The following is a 12,566-nucleotide window of genomic DNA, read 5'->3' on the forward strand; positions in this document are numbered from 1 at the left end:
CGTTGACTTTACAACATCATGTGACCACATCACACCCATTAGGATGGCTATTATTGAAAAACAAACAAAAAATGGAAAGTAACCAGTGTTGGCAAGGATGTGGAGAAACTGGAATCCTTGTGCATTGTTGCTGGGAATAAAATGGTGCAGCTGCTGTGGAAAACAGTTTGGTGGTTCCTTAAAAAGTTAAACATAGAATTATCATATGATCCAGCAAATCCACATCTAGGTGTGAACTCAAACAGGTACTTGTATACCAATGTTCATAGCAGCATTAGTCACAATAATAGCCAGAGGGTAGAAGCAACCCAAATACCCATCAGCAGTTGAATGAATAAGCATCCATGGTACACACATAAAATGGAATGTTTTTCAGCCTTAAAAAGGAATGGAATTCTGACACATACTACAACATGGATGAACCTTGAAAACATTATGCTAAAGTGAAAAAACCCATCAAGAAAGGACACACATTGTGTGATTTCACTTCCATGAGGTATCTAGAATAGACACGTTCATAGACAGGAAGTAGATTAGAGGTTACTAAGGAGGAGGACCGGAATTGCTATCTAATGGGGACAGAGTTTCTTTCTGAAAGGATGAAAAAGTTCAGAAATGGAAGGTGATGTTGGTTGCACAACAATTTTGAATGAACTTAATGCAACTGAATTCTACATTTAAAAATGGCTAAAATGGTAAATTTTGTTAACTATATTTTACCACAATTAAAAAATGAAAAAAAGAATCCTGTGAGGAACAACATTCTGGTTCATCATTTTGTCTCTGTGTTCTTTTTTCTCCCCACTCTTTGAAAACACGGTGAATTGTATTTATTTCATCATGGCGTTGCCTCCCTTAGGAGAATACACACAGAGATGGAGGATTACTGACTGTTGACAGAGCAAGAACAGGGCTACCACTCGGCCTTAAAAGTACCACTTGATGGAATCTCTCTCTGGGTCATTAGAATAAGTCTGAGATGCATCAGAAAGTTATTTATTTATTTGTAATTTTATTGAAGTATAGTTGATTTATAATGTTGTATTAGTTTCTGATGTATAGCAAAGTGATTCAGTTACATGCACACACATATATTATACATATTCTTTTTCATGTTCTTTTCCATTACGGTTTATTATAGGATATTGAATATAGTCCCCTGTGCTGTACAGTAGGGCCTTGTCGTTTATCCATCCTATATAATAGTTTGCATCTGCTAATCCCAAACTCCCACTCCATCCCTCCTCTACTTCCCCTTTAGCAACCACAGGTCTGTTGTCTATGTCTGTGAGTCTGTTTCTGTTTCGTAGATAAGTTCATTTGTGTCATATTTTAGATTCCACATATAAGCGATATCATATGATATTTGTCTTTCTCTTTCTGACTTACTTCACTTAGTATGATCATCTCTGGGTCCATCCATGTTGCTGCAGATGGCATTATTTCATTCTTTTTTATGGCTGAGTAGCAGCCCATCGTGTGTGTGTATATATATATAACACATCTTCTTTATCCATTCATCTGTCGATGGACATTTAGGTTGCTTCCATGTCTTGGCTATTGTGAGTAGTGTTGCTGTGAACATCGGGGTGGATGTATCTGAAAAAGATAGATTTTTAAATGTAGCAATTCCTGGAAATGTACCCAATTTACTCTGTTCTGCCTGTCTTCATGAACTGTCTCAGGAGAGCAGGAGTTGACAACCATATACTTTTCTCCATCAGTTATCTGCTTCTTTTTACCAAGGAAGAAACACCCATAGGCTGCTATTGCTTAGGAGAATGGTGCCTTCCCTACACCCAGCCACATACCCTACGGCTACGTATGGGCTACAGGTACCACCTCAGGCATGTGAAACCTGGGGCCACTCCTCCAAAGTGGGGTGAAGGCAGATGCTGGAATTTTCCAGACTTTGAACCACAGATATAACTTGGTCATAACTCTCTCTCATCATTGCTAGAGAGTTAGCAGAGCCCTGAAACCACTTGCCGTGTCAGCTAGCACTTAAGCAAGCAGAGGGGTTCAGTGACCTTCAAATATTACTGAGGTCTTCTTGTTCTAGGCATGAAATGTCTTGAATAATTCTTTCAAAACATTAAGAGCTCCCACTGTTCAATTGTACATGAAGCAGCAAGTGCTTCTTTTCGCATTCAGTGTGCTCTTCTGCTCTCAGAAGTTCTCAAAGACACTAAAACTAATTGCTGTCATTCCTACGAGTGTATTTCTAGCTTTAACCAGAACAACAGCATCTCTTGATGCCACCCATCATTTCCCTGAAGGATTGGTAGGTCCAACAGGCTTCACAAACAGGGGCTTTTCTAATTCTGGAAAGAGCCTGTTACCCCCATAAAGATAGACCACTCTCCTAGAAACACCTCTGGTTATGAGGCCAAGGTTAAGGAGATGAGCACTGACACGACAGGGTGTGGCAAGGAGACGGTGCAGGATATATTTCTGGGAAAGTTCTATCTTAGTTTTCTCCCTTTTTGGTCTTGTGATTGGCTGTGGGTTTCTGCTCTGTAGTAAACACAAGAGCCTTGATTGCTTTCTAAAAGTCAGCCCTGTTACCAAACCTCTCCATTTACTTGAGTTGCAGTTGGTTTCACATTTCTTGGCAAATGGTCCAATGGCTTTTATGTCAGCCTCAAGTTCCTTCAGCTCACAGCCTTGTGTCTTCGAGGTGGAACTCAGGAAACCCTCCTCTTCGCCAGAGACCAGGTCGACCTTGTTCATCGCTCTGCCTCCAGTATCTACAGAGCCTGATGTACTCTGTTTGTTCAGTGCACGAACGAGAAGGGACCAAGAGTGTCCCCCAGCCAACATCTGGAGAAATCCCATGTTCTGCCTCAAGGGCCAACTACCCTTGTAGTTTTGAACTGAGTTCTGGCAGTTCCTGTCTTTGCTCTCTTTGTGGTTTTTCATGCTGCTCTCTAATGGCTAACGTGTTCAGCTTCTCATTTATCAATACCAGGGGATGACACCTCTTGCCTGAGCCGATGCTTATAAAGTAGCCTCTACTCACTGCGTGTTATCATTTTGGCTTTTCAATTTGTGCCTCAAATGAGTTCTCAGGGCTAGAATACCACCCCCAAGGATGAGTCAGTGTTGGAAGGAGCAGTTAAGATGTGCTCTCTTGGGACTTCCCTGGTGGCGCAGTGGTTAAGAATCCGCCTGCCAGTGCAGGGGACACGGGTTCGAGCCGTGGTCTGGGAAGATCCCACATGCCGCAGAGCAGCTGAGCCCGTGCTCCGCAACAAGAGAAGCCACTGCAGTGAGAAGCCCACGCACCACAACGAAGAGTAGCCCCCGCTCGCCGCAACTAGAGAAAGCCCGTGTGCAGCAACGAAGACCCAACACAGCCAAAAATAAAATAAATAAACTTATTTTTTTTTAATGTGCACTCTTACTTCTCATGTACTCCCGTACCCTCCCGTACTCGGTCAAGTGGATTATGCTGCTGGACGGCTGAGTGTACTAGAAACAATTTGCGGTTTTGTACAGTCACAGGCGTAGAGTTCTGCTTGCACCAGCACGAAGCATACCCTGAGCCCTTCCCTTGGTATTGAGTTGCTCTATTTCTATTCAGTTTAGTCCAAAACTTAGAATGGGTTAAGCACCAGCCTACAATGCTGTTTATATTAGTTTGTCACAGAAGGTGGATTTTTGAATTAAATGTCAATAACCCAGCTCCTTCTTAAATCTTTTTATCAGCTTTTTCATTCCTGCACCCTGGCATTATGACACAGTATTACGTAATAAACAAGGCACCTCTGACAGATGCTTATAAAGATCCGGGAGAAAAGATAAATATGTGATGATGTACTGATATCCTGAAATATGAGCTGCAGGTTTGTATTTTCTTTGTGGGATCGGATATTGGTTTTCGTGCTTTATTGACCTGGCAGGGAGAGAGCTGACGAAACACCAAGGAACTTTACACCTTTTTTTTTTAAAACCTCACTTGTGTACATGGAGAAATCTGGACATTTGAATCGCAGAGCCAGAAAGACTGATGGGGCTAGCCAGTCATGTCTTTGCAGAACCCAAATCAGATCCAGCCCTTGGAGGTAAAAATACACACCATACCTTCCCAACGGAATAAAGGAAATGGAATTGGGCTTGTTGTAGAGTTGCTCCCAGGCAAATGGAGGGGCTGGGCCGTGAACTCTGACAGTCCTGTTCGATAAGGAGCTGGGGTTCTCAGTGACCCTCGTTAAGGTTGGCGGGATCAGGATGCATTTGTATTGGGTTAATCACTCTTTCCCTTCTGTCAGGGTGTTTGTCTGTAACACTGTCACAGTCAGCACCGTGTTGCTTGGGAACGTCAGCAACAGGAATCCTCCAGATTGCTAATGTCAAAGACATTTAAGTTTAGGGCAGAGCGAGCCGGGCATCTCCCCCGGCATGGCAGGCATCGGGCGTCTCATGCAACATGTCTCTGGGGGAAGTCATTTTATAGTTCTGTCCCCTTGGCTCAACACCTTCAAATAAGCTTCCAAACCAAAGATCCATCAAATATAAAAGTCCCTGTCCTAAAAAAAGCTTTTTCATAATCATAAAAATAGAATCACTGATAGATGGCCACCTTGAGGCGTGAAGTAAGTAAGCAACAGGGGAAAATGACATGTTCCAGGTTTTTTAAAGAATTGTGATGAAATATACATCACATAAAGTTTACCATTCTAACCATTTTTAAGTGTACAGTTCAGTGGCATTGAGTGCATTCCCATTGTTTTGCAAATATCAACACCATCCATCCATCCCCAGAACTTTTTCATCATCCCACACAGAAACTCTGTCCTATTAAGCGTTAACTCCCCACCCCTGCTGGCAACCACCATTCTACTTTCTGTCTCTGTGAATTTGACTGCCCTAGGGACATCATATAAGTGGATGTTCCCAAGTTTTTTATAATGTTTTGGGAAGTGTTTGATCTGACTACCATCTAATACAATTTTTGCAGAAGGAAATGATGGTCTTGGGCTGATGGTCAGGTTTTCCCCGATTTTTGCATCGTAGGGGTGTGTATGGCAGATGCCTTGTTCTCTTAGCCTGTATAGAACTGTAGCAAAATGGAAACAAATGAAACAGATCTTCACCTCCCAGTCAGATGTGTTGCCAAACAGAAGGAGCCATAGCTACAGCGTACAGTTTTACATCTTATAAAGCATATTAATTTGTAAGTTTTTTTTCTCATTTGATTCTCACCATGTCCCATGAGGTGTTTTCTTAGTCCCATTTTAATGATAAGAAACTGTGGCTCAGTTAAGCAAATTGTCTAGGGTTACAAAACTCATCAAAGGCAGAATCAGGACTTTGGCTGCAGGTTTTCAATTTTAAAACTGCAGTGCTTTCCACCATAGCACACAGTGAACAATTATCACCCCTCTGGAGGTCCAGGTAATGCCGGTCCTCAGAAAGGGAGAGCTTCTCCAAGTGCATCCCTTATCACCAGTGCTCTACCTCGCTAGCTTGGAAACACATGGAAACCCTTGACCTGACCAGCCAGCCTCTGAAGTCTTGGTATGGATTGATGGCCTGACTCTCCATCCCTGATGGTCAAGTTTAGGGCTTAGACCAGCACCATCCAAGAGAAATATGTGAGCCACAAATGCAAACCACATATGTAAAGAAACAGGTGAAGTTATTTTTAAGAATATATTTTAGTTAACCCTGTATCTCTTAAAATACTATCATTTCCATATGCAATCAATTTAAAAATTATTAATGAGCTTTACTTTTGTTGTTGTTGTTACTAAGTTTTTTGCTGTTGTTACTAAGTGTGCATTTTACACTTGTAAGCAATCTCAAGCCAGATGCTAAAATTTCATCAGAGGTACCTGATGTGAATTGAGATTTCATAAAAATTTTCAGTTTAAACAGTAGATTTATGTCTACTGAGTGGTGTGTCTCACACATATGTAAAAGTTTTCTTAGAGCTGAATCGAGTATCAGTTTTAAAGTTTAAGTTAATTAAAAGGAAAGAAAATTTTAAATTCAGTCCCTCCATTGCACAGGCCCCATTTCCAATGCTCATAAGCTACATATGGCGAGTGGCCACCATCGCAGACAGCGCTGGTTAGTGCTGGACCCAGTAGCACTGCACTAGACAGGGGTCAGCGACCTTTTTCTGTAAAAGGCCAGATAGTAAATATTTTCAGCTCTTTGAACCACACGGTATCTGCTGTGGTATCGTGAGAGCAGTCACAGAATGAATGAGTACGGCTGTGTTCCAATAAAACTTTATTTTAAAAACACAGGCACCAGGCCACATAGTTTGCCGACTGCTGGACCAGAGCATTTGTCCCACTGCCTAAGCTGTGCTGTGAGATTCTAGAAAACAGCTGGCTCTAGCCTCTAGTTTTCTGATATGAGATTGTTAAAATCTGGCCTCATCCCATCCCCTTCCCTGAGTGGAATTACAATTTTGGCACCACTTGGCGTGAAGACTGCAATGCACTGGAGTCCTGGGTGATGTTTTATCTTTCAGGCACTCTCTTCAGGGGGCTCCTTGGGCATCGTGAGGCAATTGCTCCACTGTGCTTTGAGGTCCGTGTATTGAGAGTAGAGAAGACTGGGGGAAAAAAGCCAAGAAAAGCATTAAGCGTGATGTGAATAATGTGGGAAACTCCCAGGAATGCCACCTTGTACCACCCTCTGCTCTTTCCTCTCTCCACACAGCCAGAGTGAGAGAGGCAGGAATCACACACATTTCAAAGATGGAAACATACATGATATCAGGTTAAGTCAGAGGGACAGGTATTTCTCCGTGGTTGTCATATTGTGTGGTATCCGTCTGTTTTGATGGCAGAAGTGGAAATAGTTGTAAATTCTGATTCCTGATCTGGGGCCTTGAAGTCCTGAGTCATAACATCAGGGAATAACTCCATCCAGGCTGAGTAATGTTTATTGCAAAACAGTGGTTCCCACCTTTCACATCATGATGTTTGAAAACGGTATTGGGACTAATGAAGGACGAGAAAGGGGGCAGGAAGGGAGGGATTGGAAGAAAGATGACACCCCCACATTCACATGCACATTGAGTGCATGTGAATGCACTCAATGACACTGAACTGTACACTTAAAAATGGTTAGAATGGTTCTTTAGGGAGGGGAATATGGGAGCTTGGCCTTGTAGAGATCTCTGAAGCTCAGCAATTGGGGAAGGGGCAGTTAAGTGAAAGCTTAGGGTTCTACTGAACCTAAAACTTTGGGTCCAGTACTTCTAACGGCAAGGATGCTATTTAGGTGTTGGTGATGGTCAGTTAATAATCCTTTACCATAATCAGGAGTTTTGACTTGGGGTCACCTTTTCTAAAAATCAAGGTTTGAGGTGAACTGTGTTAAGTACCTTGGTCGTGCCCAGTCACAGAGTTTGCAAAAGTACAAAGTGATGAAACCCCTTGGCTTTTCCAGGCATGTTATGCAACTCTGCCTTCCCTCAAGTTCTGCAGCTTTATCAAACATGCAGCGCTGCATGCAAATGGGAAAGCTCTGCATCCCCATGATTTTTTTTTGGACTACAGAGAGAATTATTTGGGGTAGCTGTTCTGATGATGGCTCTCGTGGAGGCTCAGCCCTGCAGCGCAGCGCTGTCTCCAATCGTGATTGCCTGTAATGATGATTACCCCAAACTCTGGAATTATAACAATAGATTTTACAAAGTTAGAGCATAATTCCTCCGCCATTCCATATGTGCGCACAGTTTAAACTTTGATCTTTCAAATGATACCAGACTTTTGTTCTTCATCTTCTGAAATAGCAAAGTTCAAAGGCAGTGGCTCTGAACCATCCCTCTTTGTTCATCATAATGAGATCTAGGTTTGTTAAAGCAGTTCACCTGTTAGAGAAATAAGGGCTGAAGCTGAGTGGAGAAGAAAGAGTACAACCTATGGTCTTCAAACCCCAGCTCTGCCACCTAGAAGCCACGTGGCAGGAGGAAGTCTCTAGCCTCTCGGAGACTCAGCTTCCTCATCTGTAAATATGTACCTGTCTGAATCATTGTGAGTCTAAGAAATGAATATAAAGCACCTAATTGGTGCCTCACACTGATAGGCAATCAGTTAAGCTTTACTCTATCACCACCACCATCATCATTATCAATTCTGTTATCGATTCTCTGGCTTCGATGTCTTCAGAATCCTTCTGAGTCTATGGATTTCGCAGCCTTCATTTCACATACAAGTTTGTTTGGAGTTGGTGATCTGTGATGAGGTATTCTCACTAAATTAGTGATAGAGCTTTGCAAGAATTCAGTGTTAAAGAGGAAAGAAGAAACAAGTCCCCTAAAGATGGAACCTTTTGGTCTTGGCGCCGTCTGGTACTGAGCAAGTACTAATGGAGGCTTTCCCCACTCTCTGCCGCAGTGGTTCTCAGCTTTTAGCGTGTATTTGGGTAAGATCCCCAACTTCCCTGTACCTCAGAGTGTGAATGTAAAAGGGCTGGAATGGCCCAGGATTCAGCATTTTTAGGAGTATCTCTGGTTATTTTGAGACATGGTTGAAGGACTCTCTGTCCTGCCCTGTCCGCTCTAATTGAGAAACTTCTGGATGCATGTGTCTTTGAGTCAGTTTGTGGTTTAAAACCTCTGCTTCTGGATGGCCCAGCTCAGATGGCCACAACCCAGAGAACAGGCCTGATTTGCTTGAGAGTGAAAAAAGTGACAGCTGCAGGGCCCTTGACCACCTCAGTGTCTGGGCTTGAGTGTCCCGCCACCCCCAGCAATGTCACCCACGTTACTGCATCCAGCGTCTGTCGGTCGCCCACAGACTGACGCTATCTTAGTGAGCTAATGCTGGTGTCTGCCCTGCAATGGCTCTTTCAGGAGCCACCAGAATGATCAATGAGGCTGGGCAGCGAGGCCCTCCTCTGGCTGGCGGTGAATCAGCCTCTGGCTGCCTCGGCCCTTTCCTTTCAACAGGGCAAGAAGCAGTCGAGCTGAGCGCAGCCAGGCTGACTCGCGTCTGGCTAATGGCTTTTCTGTGTCATGCATCACCCTTGGTCCCATACATTTTCATGCGTGAGTGAGTTGGAGCTCCTGGAGATGGTCCAGGGATAGGCATCCCTTCTGTCAAGTCCCCCCACCCCCGACTAAAGCCCTTGACAGCATTTTGGCTTAGGGGTATCTGCTTCAGAAGTGGGGTCAACACTTTGTTTTAAAAAAATTGAGGTTTTCAACTAAAGAAAAATGCACAACCTGAAAGATGCAAGTTAAGTTGTATTTGGGGAGCTTACTGAGGACTAGAGCTCTGAGAAACTACTCCAAAGAAGTAAAGGAGGAGCCAGAATATATAGGAGTTTTCTTTTGTTTTTCTTTATAAATTTATTTTTTTTAATTTATTTATTATTTTTGGCTGTGTAGGGTCTTCATTGCTGCACGCGGGCTTTCTCTAGTTGCGGTGAGCAGGGGCTACTCTTCGTTGCAGTGCGCGGGCTTCTCACTGCGGTGGCTTCTCTTGTTGCAGAGCACAGGCTCTGGAGCACGTGGGCTTCAGTAGATGCAGCGCATGGGCTCAGTAGTTGTGGCGCACGGGCTTAGTTGCTCCACGGCATGTGGGATCTTCCTGGACCAGGGCTCAAACCCTTGTCCCCTGCATTGGCAGGCAGATTCTTAACCACTGTGCCACCAGGGAAAGCCTGGAGTTTTTTTTATGTGTGGGAAGATGCAAGAGTCTGGGCTCATTGAAATGATTCCTTAGATATACATCTTAACTATCTAGGGCCAGTATCCAAAGCACAGAATGTTACATTTTTTTCTCCATCCTGAATTCCCCTCAGGGCACGCCATTGGGGCGGGGTGGGGGGGGCGCGTTGTGTGGCTACAGTGGCTAATGGCTTGATGACCGGCAAACATTCACTGTTTACTGGAATGGCGGCAGCATTCCCTTTCCACAAGGTGCAAATCACATAACACAAAATTAACCATTTTAAAGTCAATTCAGCAGCGTCTAGTACATTCACAATATTGTGCAACCACCACCTCTATCCAGATCCAGAACACTTTCATCACCCCAAAAGGAAGCCCCATACCCATTGTATGGGTTTGCTCGGGCTGCCATAGCAAAGCACCACAGAATGGGTGGCTTAACCTACCAGAGTTGTAAGGGCTCACAGTTGTGAATGGTGGAAGTCAAAGATCAAGTGTCAGCAGGCAGGGCTGGTTCCTTCTGAAGGCTGGGAGGGAAGGATCTGTTCCAGGTCAGTCCTTGGCTGGTAGATGGCCATCTTCGTGCATTGCTTCATCTCGTATTCTTCCTATGAGTGTCCCTATGTCCAACTTGCCCCTTTGTGTAAGGAAACCAGTCCTATTGGACTAGTGCCCATCCTAATGACCTCATTTTAATTTGATTACCTCTGTAAGGACCCTATCTCCAAATAAGGTCACATTCTGAGGTACTGGGACTTCAACATATGGATTTTGGGAAAACACAATTCAACTGGTAACACACATTAAGCAGTATCAGTATCAGTACTTCCTTCCTTTTTATGGCACAGTAATATTCCATTGTAAGTAAACACGTATTTTTTTGAACTCCAAGTACAAAGCAACTGCCAGTGAAATCTCCACCCCCTGGGCAGCTCGACATGCCGTTCCAGGCTTGTGTGCCCATCCGTATAAGGTAGAGTGTTGATCTCACATATCTCCAATCTGTAAACTTTTTCTCACTGTCTTCCTCCTTGAAACAGTATTAGTCTTTATGAGCAAAGGGAAGAGGGGAAGCCAAGGCAAGTTTCTTTTTTTTTTTTTTTTTTTAATTAAGTTATTTATTCATTTTATTTTTGGCTGCGTTGGGTCTTCGTTGCTGCGCGCGGGCTTTCTCTAGTTGTGGCGAGTGGGGGCTACTCTTTGTTGCAGTGCGCGGGCTTCTCATTGCGGGGGCTTCTCTTGTTGCGGAGCACAGGCTCTAGGCACGTTGGCTTCAGTTGTGGTGTGCAGGCTCAGTAGTTGTGGGTCGCGAGCACTAGAGCACAGGCTCAGTAGTTGCGGCACACGGGCTTGGTTGCTCCGCGGCCTGTGGGATCTTCCCGGACCAGGGATTGAACCCATGTCCCCTGCACTGGCAGGCGGATTCTTAACCACTGCGCCACCAGGGAAGTCCCAAGGCAAGTTTCTAATCCCAAAATTTGTTTAAAAATAAATTTTATCTTTGATTTTCCTCTCTCCTCTCCCTGCTCTTACCCTCAGCACACACACACAGTTACATTAAAAGCATTTTAAATGCAGACCCTTCTGGGGGAGAGGCGTGGCACAGACCAGAAGCACTGCCCTTTGAGAAGAGCCAGAAGGCTGCTGTTCCCATTGTCATGGTTACTGGGCCTGGTCCCTCAGGCTGGCCTCACACCAGAGCCTTTCCCATTCTCTTCGCACTCCCCTCCCGGCACCTGCCTCAGAATGGAAGAGGGACCTTTGGACGTGTGTGTCCTCTCAGCTTTGGAACTGACTGCACTGTTGACTTGTACATTATACACGCCCCCTTAATTTAAAATCTATTTCTCTCTCTTATGCACATAGACAGGGGACCTGCATACCTGCTGGCCTGGGCTCTTTGGGAATAACCTGGAGCCCTCATTAGCCTGCTACAGACTCAGGCCCCTTCCCCCCATCCCTCGGGCCTTGATGATGCTGACACTGTGTCTTGTTTCACACCGTATCTGTGGAAGGACCACAGCAGTGTCTCATCGCCCTGCCTGCTGATTCTGAGCAGACTTCCTCGGTGCAAAAGTCATTTGACTCCCTCCTTCCTCTCTCTCTTCTTTTCCCCTCCGTCAAATTAGTTTTGTCACTTTGGAAGTTCACTGGGTGAAGAGATGCCTGCTAGCCCCAGGGTTTTCAGAGAGGCAAGAAAGAGAATGGAACAGCTCAAAGATACAGGCGGCACGGAAAGTGTTCACATTAGACGTTATTCCATTTTATCAATTTCGTGTAAGCACATGTAACTTCTGGCATCTCAGCCTGCAAGGCCCCGCACTAAGGCCCTAGGACTTAAAGATACTGTAGATTTTCCTCCTTGTGGACCAGCCTAAAGGTGGGTCCACAGTTTCCACTCATAGTGGGGCCTGGGCATCTGGAGGGTTTTTTTTAAAGCTTCCAGGTGACTCTAACGTCCAGCCACCTTTGAGAACCACCGTTCTGTGGGACAGAGGCCTCCAGGAGAGTTGAACACTTTGAGAGAGGCGATGGGAGAGACAGGTGACATCTAATCCTCTTGTGCCCAGCAATGCAGTTAATCAGGCAGAAAGAAGGGACAGAAATCACAAACCTTAGGCTGTCTGAGCCTGTCTTGAGCCAAGCAGAATAGGACTTCAGCGCCACTTAACCCTGTAGGGCCAGAGTGGAAAGGGAGACTCTGGCGTGCCCACCTCCTGGCCGCTACCCATGGGTTGGTTGATCGGCTGCCAAACCTTGAAGACCATCGGCCACACCGGCAGGCATCTGCCGAGGTGATGCAGAATGTTCACAGGAACAGGCCATTTCTGCATTCTACTCACAGCTCGTTCTCCACCTTCTTCCTGAGGAAGAGTAACATCAGACCCACGTGCCTGGTTGCTTTTCTCAACGGGAAGTG

At 44.8% G+C, this 12,566-nt stretch overlaps 1 protein-coding gene across 1 annotated transcript in view; it reads left to right on the plus strand.

Annotated features, from left to right (window-relative positions):
• The window catches only part of PITPNC1 (phosphatidylinositol transfer protein cytoplasmic 1), a 258,284-nt gene that overhangs the window by 112,053 nt on the left and 133,665 nt on the right, over positions 1-12,566 (plus strand).

The sequence above is a fragment of the Balaenoptera musculus genome, chromosome 20 (genome assembly GCF_009873245.2).
Source record: "Balaenoptera musculus isolate JJ_BM4_2016_0621 chromosome 20, mBalMus1.pri.v3, whole genome shotgun sequence".
NCBI lineage: Eukaryota > Metazoa > Chordata > Mammalia > Artiodactyla > Balaenopteridae > Balaenoptera > Balaenoptera musculus.